The sequence below is a fragment of the Pinus tabuliformis genome, chromosome X, assembly GCF_031772625.1.
Source record: "Pinus tabuliformis cultivar Carrire ecotype Pingquan chromosome X, CPIR1, whole genome shotgun sequence".
NCBI classification, from domain to species: domain Eukaryota; kingdom Viridiplantae; phylum Streptophyta; class Pinopsida; order Pinales; family Pinaceae; genus Pinus; species Pinus tabuliformis.
Genome location: NC_142308.1, coordinates 1,406,847,731 through 1,406,865,531, shown reverse-complemented (window position 1 = coordinate 1,406,865,531; position 17,801 = coordinate 1,406,847,731).

The following is a 17,801-nucleotide window of genomic DNA, read 5'->3' as shown; positions in this document are numbered from 1 at the left end:
CAGGAATTCATGCACCACTATCAACCCGTCATACATAAGAAGATGCCTTGGTTTTTTTGTTACATGGCATAGTGACCTTATCATCATGTTGCAATTGAGTGTGGTTACCTCATGTAATTGGTTTTGCCATCATTCTACTTCTTCATCCGAATCTGAAGTGCAGGAGTTGTTGTGTTCCCATGAAATCCTACCATCTATTGTCAAATTCACCCAATCCTCTTATCCTGTGGTTATCTTGTAAATACAATTGAGGTCATCATTACTATCATTGTCGCACACTAGTTCAGTGTATCACGCTCTTTCGGCTGGATCTAACTATACTACTACACGTAGTGACTTGTTTTGAAAGATCACTTTGCACTTCTTCAGATTTATGACTCCATTCATATTGATGGCCCAGTCTATTCCTAGTAGTGCAGGATAGGGATTACTGTCATCAACAATCTCTATCACTTCAAAATCCACTGCGTGCTCGCACCTTCAATATCTACTATCACCCATTGCAAAATCCCCTGGGTAAGATCTTCTGTTGGTTCCCCATTCATAACTGAATAGGAGACCAATGTAGTGTGGGCCTGCCCATGCATTCCCATGTTTGTTTTGGTAGTACAATCGCGTCTGATCCAAGATCCAGGATTACCTGATCCATTTCATACTCACCGATTTTCACAGTCAACCTCATTTACCTTCCTATGCGCAAGGCATGCTTTCCAAGTTTCTAGACCATGCACAGTTCTCCTGACCCCACTTACCTAGTGATAAGTTCATGTAGCCATTTTACTACCTTGTTGTTGCGTAGTAGTTTCATGCATGTCTCTAGAAAGGTAGTAAGCATTGAAGGATCCATCCCTGATTCTAGTTGATCCTTACTACCTGAAGTGAAGGCCTCCGTGAAGCTCTTCTTAGCTTCCATGAATGTCTCCTTCGTGCATTCTAAATCAAATTCAGTTTCCTTTGTAGAAGACTTGCGAACCCACACACTTTATTTTGACTTCTTACCTTTATCATCACCAATGGTCGTACCACTCCTGAGCATCATGTTTACATTTGGGTCTTCTTCATGTAGCTCAGACCTCATCATCTGCAAATTCTGAGTCGGAGGGGGCTGAAGTACCCCATTTTGACACAGTCTCACTATCAATGTAGGGCAGTCTTCTGCCTCATGATCAAACTGAGTACAATACAAACATGATATCCTTGTCAGGTTTGTACAATCGTGGGCATAGTTCCCTAGCCCTACACAATTGTAACAAATTAATTGTCCGTGACCCCTTCCTAGTCCCATTCCACCTCGACCTTGACTACGCTGCTGAACTCTAGCGCACATCATTCTTGCATTTGGGTCGAGGGCTCACGTTTCGGTCTGCACTGTGTAGGAAATAATCTGATCCATCGTTAGTTCGTAGCTTATGTAGGTGCATTCATCATGGCCTACTGACCTACAAAAATTACAAAATAATTGCTGCGACATCTGGCTATACTTTTGCAATAGATGACAATTATCTGTAGTGTGTTTTCCTCCTATCTGAAAGATCACACACCATGATATAGGCACCGCGCTTGGTCTTGCATGTGCCCATGGTCTTAATGGCATCGACCCCCCTGCCAAGTAGTTCGCGAAGACTGGACAATGGTCCTTGTCATGCCCTCGGCCTTTGCATTTTATACCATACCTCCTTGCATGCCTCTGGCTGGGGTGTCCTGTCCTGTTTTAATGTTTGCATCTCCAGACATAGATTTTACAGTTGTGCGTGGATTTGTTGGACTCCTAGACCATGTTCTTGTATAGGGGTTGTTAGGTTCCTATACCAATAGGTTTCATTTTTCATTATTGATAGTAGAAGAGCCAAATATGTTCATCCTTTCCATGCTACAAAGGTTCCATATTTTCCAAAAAATCAAAAATTTAAAAAATGTGAAGAGAGTATGCCCTAAAAAAAAAATCAAAGGGCAAAAGAAGAATCAATTGGTCAAGAAAGAAATAAAATGAACCCCAAACCAAAAGACCAGGAAAGTGTGCTACTTCAAATGCCACTACTGTTCCATTTTTGAAGAATTTCACTGTGTGCAGGTGGTTGATTCTTGCCACAATTGATGAATAGCCAGACAATTTAATCCTGGCTAGATCATGTTTGAATTTACTTGTATTTAGAATAGAGAATAAAGGTCTGTCCAAATAGTTCAAGCTTGGCAGATGAGTAAATAGGTAGAGAAACAAAGGAGCCCAACTGCTTAATCTGCGCCCTTGGAAGAAATAAGGATAGACTTAGATAGGAGGGTAGTCAAAAGAAAAACAAGAGAGAAAGGGTTTGCTAGTTCAAATGCACCCTGCAAAAGAGAAGAAAAAATGTTAGGTGTGTTAGGCTGGGTAGGCAGTTTTTGAGGTTACAGAAGCAGGTTTATAAGCAGTTTGGTATGTTCAAAGGTAATTCATGTCTCATGGGTATCTGAAATACCATGGCAAAGTGACTGTAGAACAGTGGAAGCATGACTAATTTCCCCTCTCATTTCCCCAAGAACACTTACTAACATCCCCTCAAGGACATTGGGATCTGCTCAGTGGTCCTACTTCATTTCATTTTATGAGAAATACTAAGTGAAACTCTGTGTTTACTTAGCTAAAACAAGCCACATTTCTTGTGTAAAAATGATCATTCCATACTCCTTTCATTTCCCTATGCCTAAGTTTTTTCACTCTATAAACTTAGCATTTATTCATGCAGTTTCATCCCATATATTCATATTAACATGTTAACTTATTGTATAGCTCCTTTATCATTTTCCTACCCCTATTTTATAAAAACTATATAAAAAACCCAAAAAATATATAATATCCCTACCCCTGGCAACTATAGCCATATAACAAAGTTTCAGGAATTATTGGTCCATTTGGGACCTTAATAATAGCCCTTCTGCATTCATGAACCATCGAGGTTTATTTAACACCCGGTTAAATAAACAACCGCGCCTGAAAAATACCATAACCAAAGTTTAAAACCTCGACAAACATTATTAAATGTTAAAATAATGTGTGGGTCCCCGTGTTGTAAACCACTACCACTTAACTCACCCGTCGACCGTCCGATCCAGTGCCATAGATCCAATGGCTGGTGGTGATATCGGAACCCCTCATCTGCCGAACGTTAGCGTCCGGGGGATGGGAGGTATTTTTTCCATACCCATGACACGCATTGGCTTCCTGACGTGATCGGAGCCCCCTCCTCCAAAACCACCATGGCCCTAAGGCAGTGTGGGGAATAACGCTTACCGCCCTGCTCCCTACGCACTGACGTCAGGCCCACGTCATCAGCTCACATCGCATCCACGTCGCTCGCCACCACTCCATATCAGCGCCATGTCACCTGCTGACATCACACCTCACCTCTGTGTCACCCGCCACGTCATCCGACATGTCACCCTCCGTACCCCGCTACATGACAAAATTACGTCATGATGACATCATCACAAAAAAATCGCCAAAAAGCCTGAAAAAGCCCAAATTGTGTTAAAACCCATGAAAGTGATTGTTTTGTTTATTTCTATTCATTGGTTGTGGAAACCTCTGCATGAAAATTACGACAAATTTGCCACCAAAGCTGCACAGTCTGTCACCTAGTGAAATCAACTCCACAGCGTGGTTCCTCAGCTCGGCCCGCAGTCCATATTGTACACCAAGCGCCCATTTGAAGCAGGTGTCATTCAAGCCGCCACAGCAAATCGGAAAAGGCACATCAACTGCTGCAGCTTCACAAGTTGCCCAAGAAGGGACTGCACCAGCAGCAGGGACAGCAAAGGGCAAGGAGGTAGTAGATGCAGAGAAAGAAACAATGACAGACCAGCCAACTACTTCAAAGGAACAGGGTCAAGGGCAAGCCCCTCCACTACAGACAGAGGCACCATAGGTACCATCATTACAAACTCCTGTCAATGAGGAAAGAAGCAAGAAACGGGACAGAGAAGAAACCACACCTGCAAGTGGGTCAACAGAGCAGCCAGAGGCCAAAAGGTAAAGAGTAGATCCTCAACCTGAGGAGGAAATTAGTGAAGAAATCACAAGGGGTCCAAGGAGAGAGAGGGCAACCAGCCAACAGACATCCACCAGCTCTGACAGGGAAGAAACGGAGATGCAACATGGTATGGAAGTTTCTTCCTCAAGACGGCAAAGTGAACAACAATCTGGTATTAAAGGAACATTCATGGAAATCAATTTCTCAAAACAACACCCTCCAAACAGCAAAGACTAATGGCAGCATATGACATTAAGGAGGAAAGAATGATCTTAAGTCATTTCAAGCCTAAAGTCCGGCAACCACAGACAGCTGCGGACTACATAAAAACAAATCTAGAGGTCCTCGCCAAAGACATACACCCAATGGACCAAATTGAGCTACACAAGAAAACAGGTGAAATGGTCTATGCTACATTGGCAGACAAGGCAACGCTAGCCCACCAATTGAAGGAGTCATTAAGCAATACATCTGCCCAACTAGATTTGGAAAAAATATCTTCCTTGGCTAAAGAAAATAGAATAAAAACCTTGGAGGAAATTATTATGGAGCTACGACATGATCCTAAGGATGCCAAGGGCATCAAAGCCCTTATAAAGAAAAAGGAAGAAGATATTATTGCACTTAGAAAGCAATTAAAACTGCCTGCAGCCATGCACCCACAAACTGCCGAACTTGCACAAGAAAAGGCAGGTGAAGACATGATGGATTTGCTGATGAAGATGAATCAAAGGCTAATTGAAATGGAGCAAGAATTGGAGAAAGCATTGCAAGCCAAGCAGGGAGAGTCGACCTCCCAGCCACCTGAAGCAGCTCCAACAGTCACCACTGCCCCTCCCACAGTTGCAGTAGCAATCCCTCCTATCATCCCAGCATCAACAACAGGTACATCAACCACAGATGTTTCAGTAGCAGCAGCAATAACAGCGCGAGACTCTAGCATGGGCATGGAAGAACTCATGAAAGCAGTAAAAGAGGTAGAAGTCCAAATGTCAAAGCTAACAGAGGCCAAAGAAAAGTTGGCCAAGCTATAGGTAAGCTATGACAAATCCAAGATAACAGTGGCAGAGAAAACCAGATAGATAAAGGGCTTGGATAATAAGGTGAAATCCTTGGAAAAGTATCTCACTCTTCATAAACCTCTAGCAGACATTAAAACAATTTTGTGGACCAAAATTGGCGAGTCTATCACTGACCAATGGCAATCAATTCAGACGATCCATGAACAAATAGAATTGATAGAAATAGCCCGAGTAGAGATTCGAAAGGCCAAGGCATCATTGGGAAACATGCCTGAGCAGGCCAATAGACTCATTCAATTTTTGAATACTCATACCAAAGAACAACTAGCAACTCTAGATATTAGGAACAGAACAGACACCATTTTGATAGTGAAAAAGGTGCTGACCCTAAGGAATTTTGTTCAAAATCTGGAAAGAAAATGTTAAGAAATGCAGGCAGAAATAAATGCCTTTAAATAAAAGTTTAGAGCCTTGTAGCAAAGGGGTCTACCCAGTTTATTGACTAGCAGTTGGAAACTATTAATGCATGAACAGTATGCTCATAGGGTTAACACCTATGTTACCAATCAAATTACAACATCATCAAGAAGCTCAGAAGACATAGGACCTCCCACTGGACAAAGCTTATATGACAAATTAGAAAATATGTTCTATATTGAACATGAAATAAATCATCTTTTTGAAGTCCAGCCCAACTTCTACAAGTATACTGAAGCTGATGAAACACTAATAAAAATACAAAGACATCAGTTGCCTACAGACCAATGGTGGCAGGGGATGCTGGAGGTTTTACCAAGGTAATTTTGGTTCTTTTTCTTTTTGATCATCTACATATCAGCAAATTCAAATGCATGGGCCACCTGTCAAAGAATGAAAACAGCAGAAAGAGGAAATCAGGTTGGGACTGCAACTCATTAATGCAAGACCACGCACAGATAAAAGGCCAAGACAACAATGCAGGAACGCAGAATAAAGACACAGCTACCAGCCGACTCACTCAGTCCAAAAAGTCAAATATATCTGAAAAACTATACAGCCAACACACCAACATTTACTGCTGCATTCATTTCTCTCATTTAGTTCTTCTGTAGAGTAGGTGAAGGAAGTTATTGTTTGATAGCCTATCTACTCGATATTTTGTATCTCCTTTTTTGTATAAATACCTTGTCACACGGAATAAGTCGATCTTGCGGACAAGATAGACCTTACTAGAATCTAAAGAAGACCTAGTGACAAGCAAACCAACCAGACACTATCTTTCTCTAAATATGCTTTAATAAACAATGGTAAACACGTGTTTTCAGGGCCTACCTTAGGTCCACCGCAAGTTTGTGGATGCCCTCACTCCTTTGATCCAAATGAGCTCCTTTGTCGTGGATCTGCAAACACAAACAAGGCAAACAAATTAAATAGCACCTGAAAATCCAAAATCATAAAACATATTTAACATGAAATTCAAGGAGTCCATGAAACAAATAACATGAGATACTTGTTGAGAAAAATGAGTTTGATTGTATTAATTCAAAAGAAGAAGAACTTTACAACCTTTGCCTTGACACTGTACAAGCTCCTCCTAGGGTCCAGCAAGAAGTCTCCTCTACTTTGACAAGTTTCACTCACTCCCCAATGAAGCCAAAAAGGTATGTAATCTCTCCTCTTAAGCTCAATTAGGAAGTCTTGATTTCACCAGCATTTACCCTCAAAAATGTTCAGCTTCTAACCTCTCCAGCAACTAGCCCAATGCCTGTATTTATAGTGCAATGGAGGGAGGTTACTAGGTCCTCCTTCAAAGGGATAAAGCCCTCCTTCAAAGGGATAGCTCCTCTCATCAAGGGATTAGCTCCTTCTCTTTTGGGATGCATGAACCACCTCAGAGCGAACAATCCAGGTCAAAATTCCTTCTAGAAACCTCTAGAATTAACCCAAAGTGAGTTTTTTAAGATAAAACTTGTGCCTTTTGACTTTCACAGGGGTCCGCACCTACACCATTAGGGACAGAGCGGGCAGGTCCGCAGATTTTGTACACAGAAGGTGCGGGACCGTAGGTGACAATGAGAGAAAGTGCGAAACCAGAGTTACATTGATTTTTAATGTCTTTCTCCCATTTCCAAAGCTTTAATTGAAGAGCTGAGGTCTGAGACTTGCTTAGGAGGATAGTACAAGTGATGATGGACCCATACTGACTGCAAATAATCATGGTGACGATATTTTTGTGTAACAGATTGCCCCCTAAAGTGCGAAGTCTGTAGTAGATGAGGATTTCATTGATCATTTAGGAAGAGTGAAGTACTTTATCATTTCAAGGATCATCTTGTGGAGAGCCCGGTTGGAACCTGTAAAAACATTCAATGCAAGATATATATATGAGATCATATCATCACTGAGGTAGGCATTCCCATACTCAGATCAAAACTGACTAGAAAAACTAACTACTGCTCTGATATAGGAATGATGTTGTAAAACATCACAAGTATAGACTCAGGTGGACACAGTATGGACACAGCCATCTGTTTATGAATAGTCCATTATATAATGAATACAAAATTCCTCGTAGCCTGGATTGTGGAAACCAGATCCAGGGTCTTCATTTCTACTTCCCAAAATAGTACGATTCTATCCATGCGAATGAATGTGTTGATGTCGAACATGGTAGAAACCACTTGATTGCCAGTCAATGATGTAAACTATTAACAAGTGTGAGAGAAACCACCAGTGATGTCAATGGCTCTCAAAGTACCCAGTACAATCCATGAGATGCAAATAAATATGTTGGTGTCGAACATGTCACGGAATCCTTTGATCGAAAGTCAATGATGCAAAATGTCATCAAAGGCGAGAAACCTGCCATTGAGGCATGCAGATCTCAAGGTACTGACAATTTCTAGATCATCTTTCTAGATAATGAGCTGATGTCGATAGAAAGCGATCCGTTGTAGGCAAGCCCACAACACGAAATCATAGATCAAGTTGAAGGAATTTAGTTGCAAGGACTGACTCAGGGATGGTCAAGATGGATGACAGATATTTTGCAGATGAATGGCTTATTGGCGGTGACCTCTTGAACACATAACGACACGACAGATGGTTTGGTGACAATTGACCCAAAGTTAATATCCAAAAACCGGCTGAAGACTTTCAATGTGGTTTGATCAACTGTTAGGCAAAGGATTTCCCAACCCAGGTGAATAAAAGTGTCGTGTTCAAGAGTGGTTACAAAGTATGACAAACAGGCTCATTTTTCTCTCTTTTCCCCCACCATTTCTGGAAAGTACCTCTTTATTTTTGACAAGCTTGAGGAGGATAACATTTGCTTGATTATAAGCTCATCCTTCAGATGAGTCCAACTTAGTTTAAATTCGAACCCTAAGAAGGAGTGGTTCGTTCCTGTTTGTAATTGAACAGGTCCTTTACTGTGAGATTTTAACGAGTCCAGTATAGGAGAAACTCGGCGTTTTTCAATTTTGGAGAGTCTGAAAGAACTTAAGAAGACTCCAGGGTTGACCTTTTTCGTAAATTTGTGTCTCCCAAGCCCGAAAAAGTATAAAATAATACTTGAGAGAACCGCTTGATCTTTACGACCAAGGAGTACATTTCATAATTAGTGCCTCTGATCTGAAAAAGTAAAAAAGTGATCAATGACACGTTGTTTTATAACCTATATCAAATTTGAAACGACAAAAATCCGGCAATATTTTCATGTTTTTATGGTCAGAAAAGGGCTGTAAGTGGACCGTCTTTTAGTTCTCTTTTAACGAGTTTAAAAAGAAAAACTCGGCGACATTTTCATGTTTTAGGAGTCAGAAAAGAGCTTAAAGGTGACTCTAAGGTTTCACTTTTTCGTAAGTTTTAACGAGTTTGAAAAAATGATAAAAATGTACTCATGGTTTTCACTTTTTCGTAAGTTTTAATGAGTTCGAAAAAATGATAAAAATGTACTCATATGGCCGACTTTCAATTTTATTTACGAGCAGGAAAAGACGGAAAGAACTCGGCATTTCATTTGTTTTATGAGAATGAAAGATAGCAAAATCATCTCGGGATTTTCATGAGTTTAACGAGTCTTTAAAATAACTGAAATTGACTCAAGATAGGTTTCATTTTTACAAAAGCTTGAAATAGAGAAGAACTATGCTTCAAAATAGTTTCATTTTTACACAAGCTTGAAACAGAGAAAAAACTGTGCTTGATGCCCCCTAAGCATAACTGCTAGAGCGCATGCCCCCCAGCTTCATTTCATTCAACTAAGTACATTAATTAATAGCTGGATGGAATGAAGGTTCAGTTACGAGATCATTTGAAAGACTCGACCTAAAACTGTAAGAAAATTATGCAAAAAACTGAAATAACTAACCTAAATATACAACTTAACATTTATGAGATCTAGTCAAACTCCCGGCTCAATTATTGGAGGATTTGTTTCATTTTTTAACAAGCTTGACATAGGAAAAGAACTATGCTCGGATTCGGTTTCATGTTTACACAAGCTTGAAACGAAAAACTATGCTTGTTATAAGTTCACATGCCCCTAGTATAATGACGCAAATCAAGGTACATGCCCCCCAAGCTTCATTGCATTCAACTAGGTGGATGAAATGAAGGTTTACTTTCGAAATCTTGGAAAGACTCGTGGGAGTTGTTTCATTTTTTAGTGAGGTTGACACAGGAAAAGAACTATCCTCAAAACCCTTGTTTCATTTTTTAAACGAGCTTGACACAAGATAAGGAATTATGCTCATAACTACTCTCTACAATCTACCTAACAAGGAACTAAGTCGATCTTGCGGACAAGATAGACCTTCCTAGAATCTAAAGAAGACCTAATGACAAGCAAACCAACCAGACACTATCTTTCTCTAAATATGCTTTAATAAACAATGACAAACAAGTGTTTTCAGGGCCTACCTTAGGTCCAACGCAAGTTTGTGGATGCCCTCACTCCTTTGATCCAAATGAGCTCTTTTGTCGCGGATCTGCAAACACAAACAAAGCAAACAAATTAAATAGCACCTGAAAATCCAAAATCATAAAACATATTTAACATAAAAGTCAAGGAGTCCATGAAACAAATAACATGAGATACTTGTTGAGAAAAATGAGTTTGATTGTATTAATTCAAAAGAAGAAGAACTTTACAACCTTTGCCTTGATGCTGTACAAGCTCCTCCCAGGGTCCAGCAAGAAGTCTCCTCTACTTTGACAAGTTTCACTCACTCCCCAATGAAGCCAAAAAGGTATGTAATCTCTCCTCTTAAGCTCAATTAGGAAGTCTTGATTTCACCAGCATTTACCCTCAAAAATGTTCAGCTTCTAACCTCTTCAGCAACCAGCCCAATGCCTGAATTTATAGTGCAATGGAGGGAGGTTACTAGGTCCTTCTTCAAAGGGATAAAGCCCTCCTTCAAAGGGATAGCTCCTCTCATCAAGGGATTAGCTCCTTCTCTTTTGGGATGCATGAACCACCTCAGAGCGAACAATCCACATCAAAATTCCTTCTAGAATCCTCTAGAATTAACCCAAAGTGAGTTTTTTAAGATAAAACTTGTGCCTTTTGACTTTCACAGGGGTCTGCACCCACACCTTTAGGGACAGAGCAGGAAGGTCCACAGTTTTTGTAAACGGAAGGTGTGGGACCACAGGTAATAGTGAGAGAAAGTGCGGAACCAGAGTTTCATTGATTTTTAATGTCTTTCTCTCATTTTCAAAGCTTGACTTGAAGAGCTTAAGTCTGAGACTTGCTTAGGAGGACAGTACAAGTGATGATAGACCCATACTGACTGCAAATAATCATGGTGACGATATTTTTGTGTAACATATTTCCCCCTAAAGTGCGAAGTCTGTAGTAGATGAGGATTTCATTTATCATTTAGGAAGAGTGAAGTATTTTATCATTTCGAGGATCATCTTGTGGAGAGCCCGGTTGGAAACTGTAAAAACATTCAATGCAAGATATATATATGAGATCATATCATTGCTGAGGTAGGCATTCCCATACTCAGATCAAAACTGACTAGAAAACTAACTACTGCTCTGATACAGGAATGATCTTGTGAAACATCACAAGTATAGACTCATGTGGACACAGTATGGACGCAACCGTATGTTTATGAATAGTCCATTATATAATGAATACAAAATTCCTCGCAGCCTGGATTGTGGAAACGAGATCCAGGGTCTTCATTTCTACTTCCCGAAACACTACAATTCTATCCATGCGAATGAATGTGTTGATGTCGAACATGGTAGAAACCACTTGATTACCAGTCAATGATGTAAAGTGTTAACAAGTGTGAGAGAAACCACCAGTGATGTCAATGGCTCTCAAAGTACCTAGTACAATCCATGAGATGCAAATAAATGTGTTGATGTCGAACATGTCACGGAATCCTTTGATCGAAGGTCAATGATGCAACCTGTCGTCAAAGGCGAGAAACCTACCATTGAGGCATGCAGATCTCAAGGTACTGATGATTTCTAGATCATATTTCTAGATAATGAGCTGAAGTCGATAGAAAGCGATCCGTCGTAGGCAAGCCCACAACACGAAATCATAGATCAAGTTGAAGAAATTTAGTTGCAAAGACTGACTCAGGGATGGTCAAGATGGATGACAGATATTTTGCAGATGAATGGCTTATTGGCAGTGACCTCTTGAACACATAATGACACAACAGATGGTTTGGTGAAAATTGACCCAATGTTAATACCCAGAAACTGAATAAAGACTTTCAATGTGGTTTGATCAACTGTTAGGCAAAGGATTTCCCAACCCAGGTGAATAAAAGTGTCGTGTTCAAGAGTGGTTACAAAGTATGACAAACAGGCTCATTTTTCTCTCTTTTCCCCCACCACTTCTGGCAAGTACCTCTTTATTTTTGACAAGCTTGAGGAGGATAACATTTGATTGATTATAAGCTCATCCTCCGGATGAGTCCAACTTAGTTTAAATTCGAACCCTAAGAAGGAGTCCGAAAAAACTTAAGAAGACTCTAGGGTTGACCTTTTTCAATTTTAGAGAGACTGAAAAACTTAAGAAGACTCTAGGGTTGACCTTTTTCGTAAATTTGTGTCTCCCAAGCCCGAAAAAGTATAAAATAATACTTGAGAGAACCGCTTGATCATTACGACCAAGGAGTACTTTTCATAATTAATGCCTCTGATCTGAAAAGTAAAAAAGTGATCAATGACACGTCGTTTTATAACCAATATCGAATTTGAAATGACAGAAATCCGACAATATTTTCATGTTTTTATGGTCAGAAAAGGGCTGTAAGTGGACCGTCTTTTTAGTTCCATTTTAACGAGTTTAAAAAGAAAAACTTGGCGATCTTTTCATGTTTTAGGAGTCAGAAAAGAGCTTAAAGGAGACTCTAAGGTTTCACTTTTTCGTAAGTTTTAACGAGTTTGAAAAAATGATAAAAATGTACTCATGGTTTTCACTTTTTCGTAAGTTCTAATGAGTTCAAAAAAATGATAAAAATGTACTCATATGGCCGACTTTCAATTCTATTTACGAGCAGGAAAAGACGGAAAGAACTCGGCATTTCATTTGTTTTACAAGAATGAAAGATAGCAAAATAATCTTGGGATTTTCATGAGTTTAACGAGTCTTGAAAATAACTGAAATTGACTCGAGATAGGTTTCATTTTTACAAAAGCTTGAAACAGTGAAAAACTATGCTTCAAAATAGTTTCATTTTTACACAAGCTTGAAACAGAGAAAAATTGTGCTTGATGCCCCCTAGGCATAACTGCTAGAGCGCATGCCCCCCAGCTTCATTTCATTCAACTAAGTACATTAATTAATAGCTGGATGGAATTAAGGTTCAGTTACGAGATCATTTGAAAGACTCGACCTAAAACTGCAAGAAAATTATGCAAAAAACTGAAATAACTAACCTAAATATACAACTTAACATTTATGAGATCTAGTCAAACTCCCGGCTCAATTATTGGAGGATTTGTTTCATTTTTTAACAAGCTTGATATAGGAAAAGAACTATGCTCGGATTCGGTTTCATGTTTACACAAGCTTGAAACGAAAAACTATGCTTGTTATAAGTTCACATGCCCCTAGCATAATGACGCAAATCAAGGTACATGCCGCCCAAGCTTCATTGCATTCAACTAGGTGGATGAAATGAAGGTTTACTTTCGAAATCTTGGAAAGACTCGTGGGAGTTGTTTCATTTTTTAACGAACTTGACACAAGACAAGGAACTATGCTCATGACTACTCTCTACAATCTACCTATATAACCTATGGCTCCTTGTTTCATTTTTTAATGAGCTTGACACAAGACAAGGAACTATGCTCATGACTCCTTGTTTCATTTTTTTAACGAGGTTGAGACAGGAACAAACTATCCTCGCTCACTGATTCATTTTTTAACGAGGTTGACACAGGAAAAGAATTTTCCTCAAACCTGATTCATTTTTTAATGAGGTTGACTCAGTAACAGGAACTATCCTCTGACCAACTGATTCATTTCTTAACGAGGTTGACAGAGGAAAAGAACTATCCTCAAACCTGATTCATTCCTAGCTGGGAATATTGATAGTGGAAGGTCTATCTAGTTAACGGTAGTGATGATGGACCCATACTGACTGCAAATAATCATGGTGACGATATTTTTGTGTAACATACCTCCCCATGAGATGTATTCGGGGTTGGCGATTTCTTCTCTCGACTGCGCTTAACTCTGAGACTTTTTAATACAAAAATTGTTGAAGTTCACTCCTGCTGGACCGTCTGAATGTGGATTTGATGTTCTGGGACCTGCTACGAAATTCTCGTGTCTTTCTATGGATCAATAAGAGGTTCTAAATTGTGTTTTGTGTCTTCTATGTTTGCAAATTTCATATATGTTTCATAATCTTAGTAACAGAGAAAAATAATAGCCCAGAATTTGTCTAAATACACTCTGTGTTCAATCTCTATTGTTAATTATGTTTTCCTCAGAATTAGCCATAAAAAGGAATTCTTAGCTGCTCTTGTTTCCACTAATTCTTTCACTTTGAATTTTGCCAAGGAATTCTTTACTACTCCTTGATAATATTCATGCACTTTCCCTCTGCCAACATGATGAAGGATTCTTAATTTCCCTTCATTCCCTGGCTTACATTCCATCAATTTCCAGATTTTAAAATTGTTCCAAGATCAGTTATCTCGCTCTGTAGTATTACCCTTTATCAGAGAAAAACACACTCAGCAGTTCATCCTCATAGACTCCATTTCCCAATGGAATAAACTGTTTTATACTTGCATCCATCTCTGTTTAAGATCACCATCCAAAAAACTTAAACAAGACCTTGTGCATCATAACTAGCCTAAAATACCTCAAAACAAAGCTAAATTATAAAGATAGAGCCCTCTCTAGTTGTAGATTGGCTAGAATCTACAACTAGAAGATTGGTTAGTGGTTACCTCGGCCGTATTCCCCCCTTAGAGTTTTCCTGGGGAACAACCTGAGTGATAACATCATTGGCGACTCCACTGGGGACCTGAATGACTGTTTGTTACTGTTGTCTATTTTCTAAAGCTACAGATGGAGCCTGAAGTTAGCCAGGTAGCCTTTGAAACTATTTTTGCTGTGCATTTACAGGAGTAAATAAATGTTGCTTCAGTCAATCTCTAGTCTAGTTTTAGGCTTTAAACAATTGTCCCAAAGATTTGATCAGTTTCCTTGTTTTAACATATTCAAAGGAAAGCCCAAAGCCTCCTATATTTCAAAAGAGCTTCCTTCAAGATATTGTCAAAACTGTGATCTTTAGACATTTCCAGAAAATACCAAAAATAGATTTAGAAGCTGGCTCCAAAGAAGAAAGTCCATTACACTAGATCAAATCCTGATCCAAATCCTCCAGCTGTTTTTGAAAATCCTAACTTGATCTCTAAGAGCCTTAGAAGACAAGAAAGTCTAGAAAAATTTGTTGACTTAGACCTCGATATACTTCAGCAAAATCTTACAAAATCCGAGCTTACCCCTGGGAGAGAAGCAGTCCTTTCTATCAATACTACAGCCTCTCCAAGTTCTTCATCCACACCTCAAAGTATTCTTTCCACTCCCCCATCCACTGCCCATATTTCCAATCTTGTCCCTGCTGTTCCAGCTGTCCTATTTCTTCCTGCTGTCACATTTATCCCTGCAAATATGGCAAATAGATATGCTCCTCTGCTGTTATCGGCAAATCCAGGGGCTATGCCTCAAGATTACCAAAGCAAAATCACTTATTTTGATGGTACTGGCACCTACACTGCACAACAGCATACAAAGAAAATGCAAGATTATTTTGAGAACTATGAAATTGATGATGATGATGTGAGAATGAAAATATTTGTCCAAAGTCTAACTGGGGATGTAAGGGCCTGGTTTAGGGCACTTGCTGCGAACTCTATAGCTGATCCAGATGCCCTTTACCAAACTTTTTTGAACAAATGGGAAAAAAATAAAGACCCATTGCATATCCTATCTAAATATGAAAGCCTGAAAAGGGGCCCACAAAAAACTATCCAAGACTATTGTGCTAGATTCAATAATGTGTACAATTCCATTCCTCAAAACCTTAGACCTCCACCTGACCTAGCCTTGATCAAATTCCCTAACGGATTTGATTCCGACATGGCATATCAGCGAAGGGAAAGGGCTCATCCTAGCTTAGAAGACATGCAAAGCATAGCGGTTAGTGTAGAGGCCAACTTGATATCTAAGAGAAATCGGGCTAGAACTGAAAGGAGAACAACTTTCAAAGAAAAGCCTTCTGCATTTGAGCAAAAACTAGATGCAATCATCAAAGGTATGGACAGTGTTAGCTACCTATACCAATAGGTTTCATATTTCATGATTGACAATGAAAAGTTCCAAATATGCTCTGCTTTGATCATACAAAGATCACATATTTCCAGGAGAAAAATCTGTGTATATAGCTTGATGTTGTCTCAATTTTGATGGATGATCCAACAGCCTAATCTGGATCATGCCAGGTTTTGAATTTCCAGTTGTAGAGTAGAGAAAGAAGTCTGTCCAAACTGTTTAATCTTGGCAGACAAGTAGTTTAGGTAGAGAAGAAAGGCTCCCAACAGCTTAATCTGGGACCTTGGAAGAAATAAGGGTAGAAGTAGATAGAAAAACAAAAGAAAGAGCCAGAGAAAAGAAAAGGCAAATAAGGGTCTGCAAGTCCAAGTGCACCCTCCAAGAAGAAACAAAAAATGCTAGGCAAGTAGATGGGTAGGCAGCTGGGGTTGCAGAAATATCATTCTTTGCAAAAATATGTGTGCTGAAATGTCCACAAAGGCAAATCAATGGTTGAGAAGCTCCTCTTCTCCATCAGGTTGCAGCAAAGAAAGGAAGCATGTCTAACTTCCCAAATTTCCCCTTCCACTCTTATTACTAACATCCCTTCATCCATGGAGATTGATGAAAAGATCTGAGGTTTCATGGTGGTTCTTATTCATTTAAAAGCCACATTTCTTGTCTAAAACTCTTTTCATTTTGCTCTACTCCCTAAGCTAAGTTATTTTCAAACTAACTTAGTGGTATCTCCCCTCACCCACTCCTCTCATCCATATTAACCCCTAACTCTATTGTATAATTCCCCTATGTTCCCCTTTCCCTACTATAATAACACTATGGTGTATAAATCCCAGCATTATATACATATCCTCCTTTTAGCATTATAGCTAAATAGGTTTGTCTAAGGGAGATTTTAGTCCACCTGGGACTATGCTCAACCCTGTCAAGGGATTACTCTAACCCCTGGTTAGGAGTAATAACCTCTCCATAAGCCCAAACCTCACCTCTGCTAAAACCCTCCATAAACCCTTTTTTCACAAATTAACCCAAAAACCCCAAAAAGCTCGCGAAAACCCTCAATCCTAAAGTTTTCCGCCAAAAGTATTTAATTGAATATTTAAATGAACCGGCGGGGCCCCCCCCAACCTGCACGATCCGTCGGAGGACCCGCCAACCGTCCGATCTCTGCCGCCCAGATCTAACGGTGGGCGGTCATTTTCACTCCCCGACCTGCCGACCTTTAGCGTCCGGGGAAAGTGGTTTTGGGCACCGTACCCTGGACGCGTGTCAAACGCTGGGGTTGTTCGGAACTTCCCTCCCCAATACCACTTATCAGCAAAGGCGGTGCGGGTAACCCGCTTACCACCATCCCGTTACCGCCTCCCCCTTGCGTCATGCTTGTGTCATCCTGACGTAGCACCCTTCCCCGCGCCTGCGCCGTGTGGCCCTCCACGTAACCCTGCCACCTTATCCACCCGCCACCGTGTCCTGACACCCTGGCCGACACCTCAGCAGCCACGTCACCTCCGTACCCGGGCCCCACCATGACGTCATGCTGACGTCATCGGCGGAAAAGCGCCAATTGCACGTTTTGTCCAAATTTGTCGTTATAAACGACCAAATTAGCCGTTTGCGGTCATTTTCACGCACAAACGACGTAGCCGTTGTCAACCAGCTGCCGTGAAAATTCGTTTCCAGCCATCAAATTCAAGTTTCAGACCACTGCAAGTCAACAATTCAGCTGCCTTAAGCCTTCAGGGTCCAGCCCGCAGGCTTTCAAGCTAGTTTGTCCAGGTATTCACCGTAAAGCTTACTTTTTACCCATGCATTCCTTTTCTCTGTAAAATTGCCATTAAAACACCTGTAGAAGTCCACATAAATTCTGCACCTACTACCTAAAACAAGCTAAGCTGACCTGTTGACCTCCGGAACCACAAATTCAGCATCAAAGCAGTCAATTCGCGGGCCAGAAACTGTAAAATT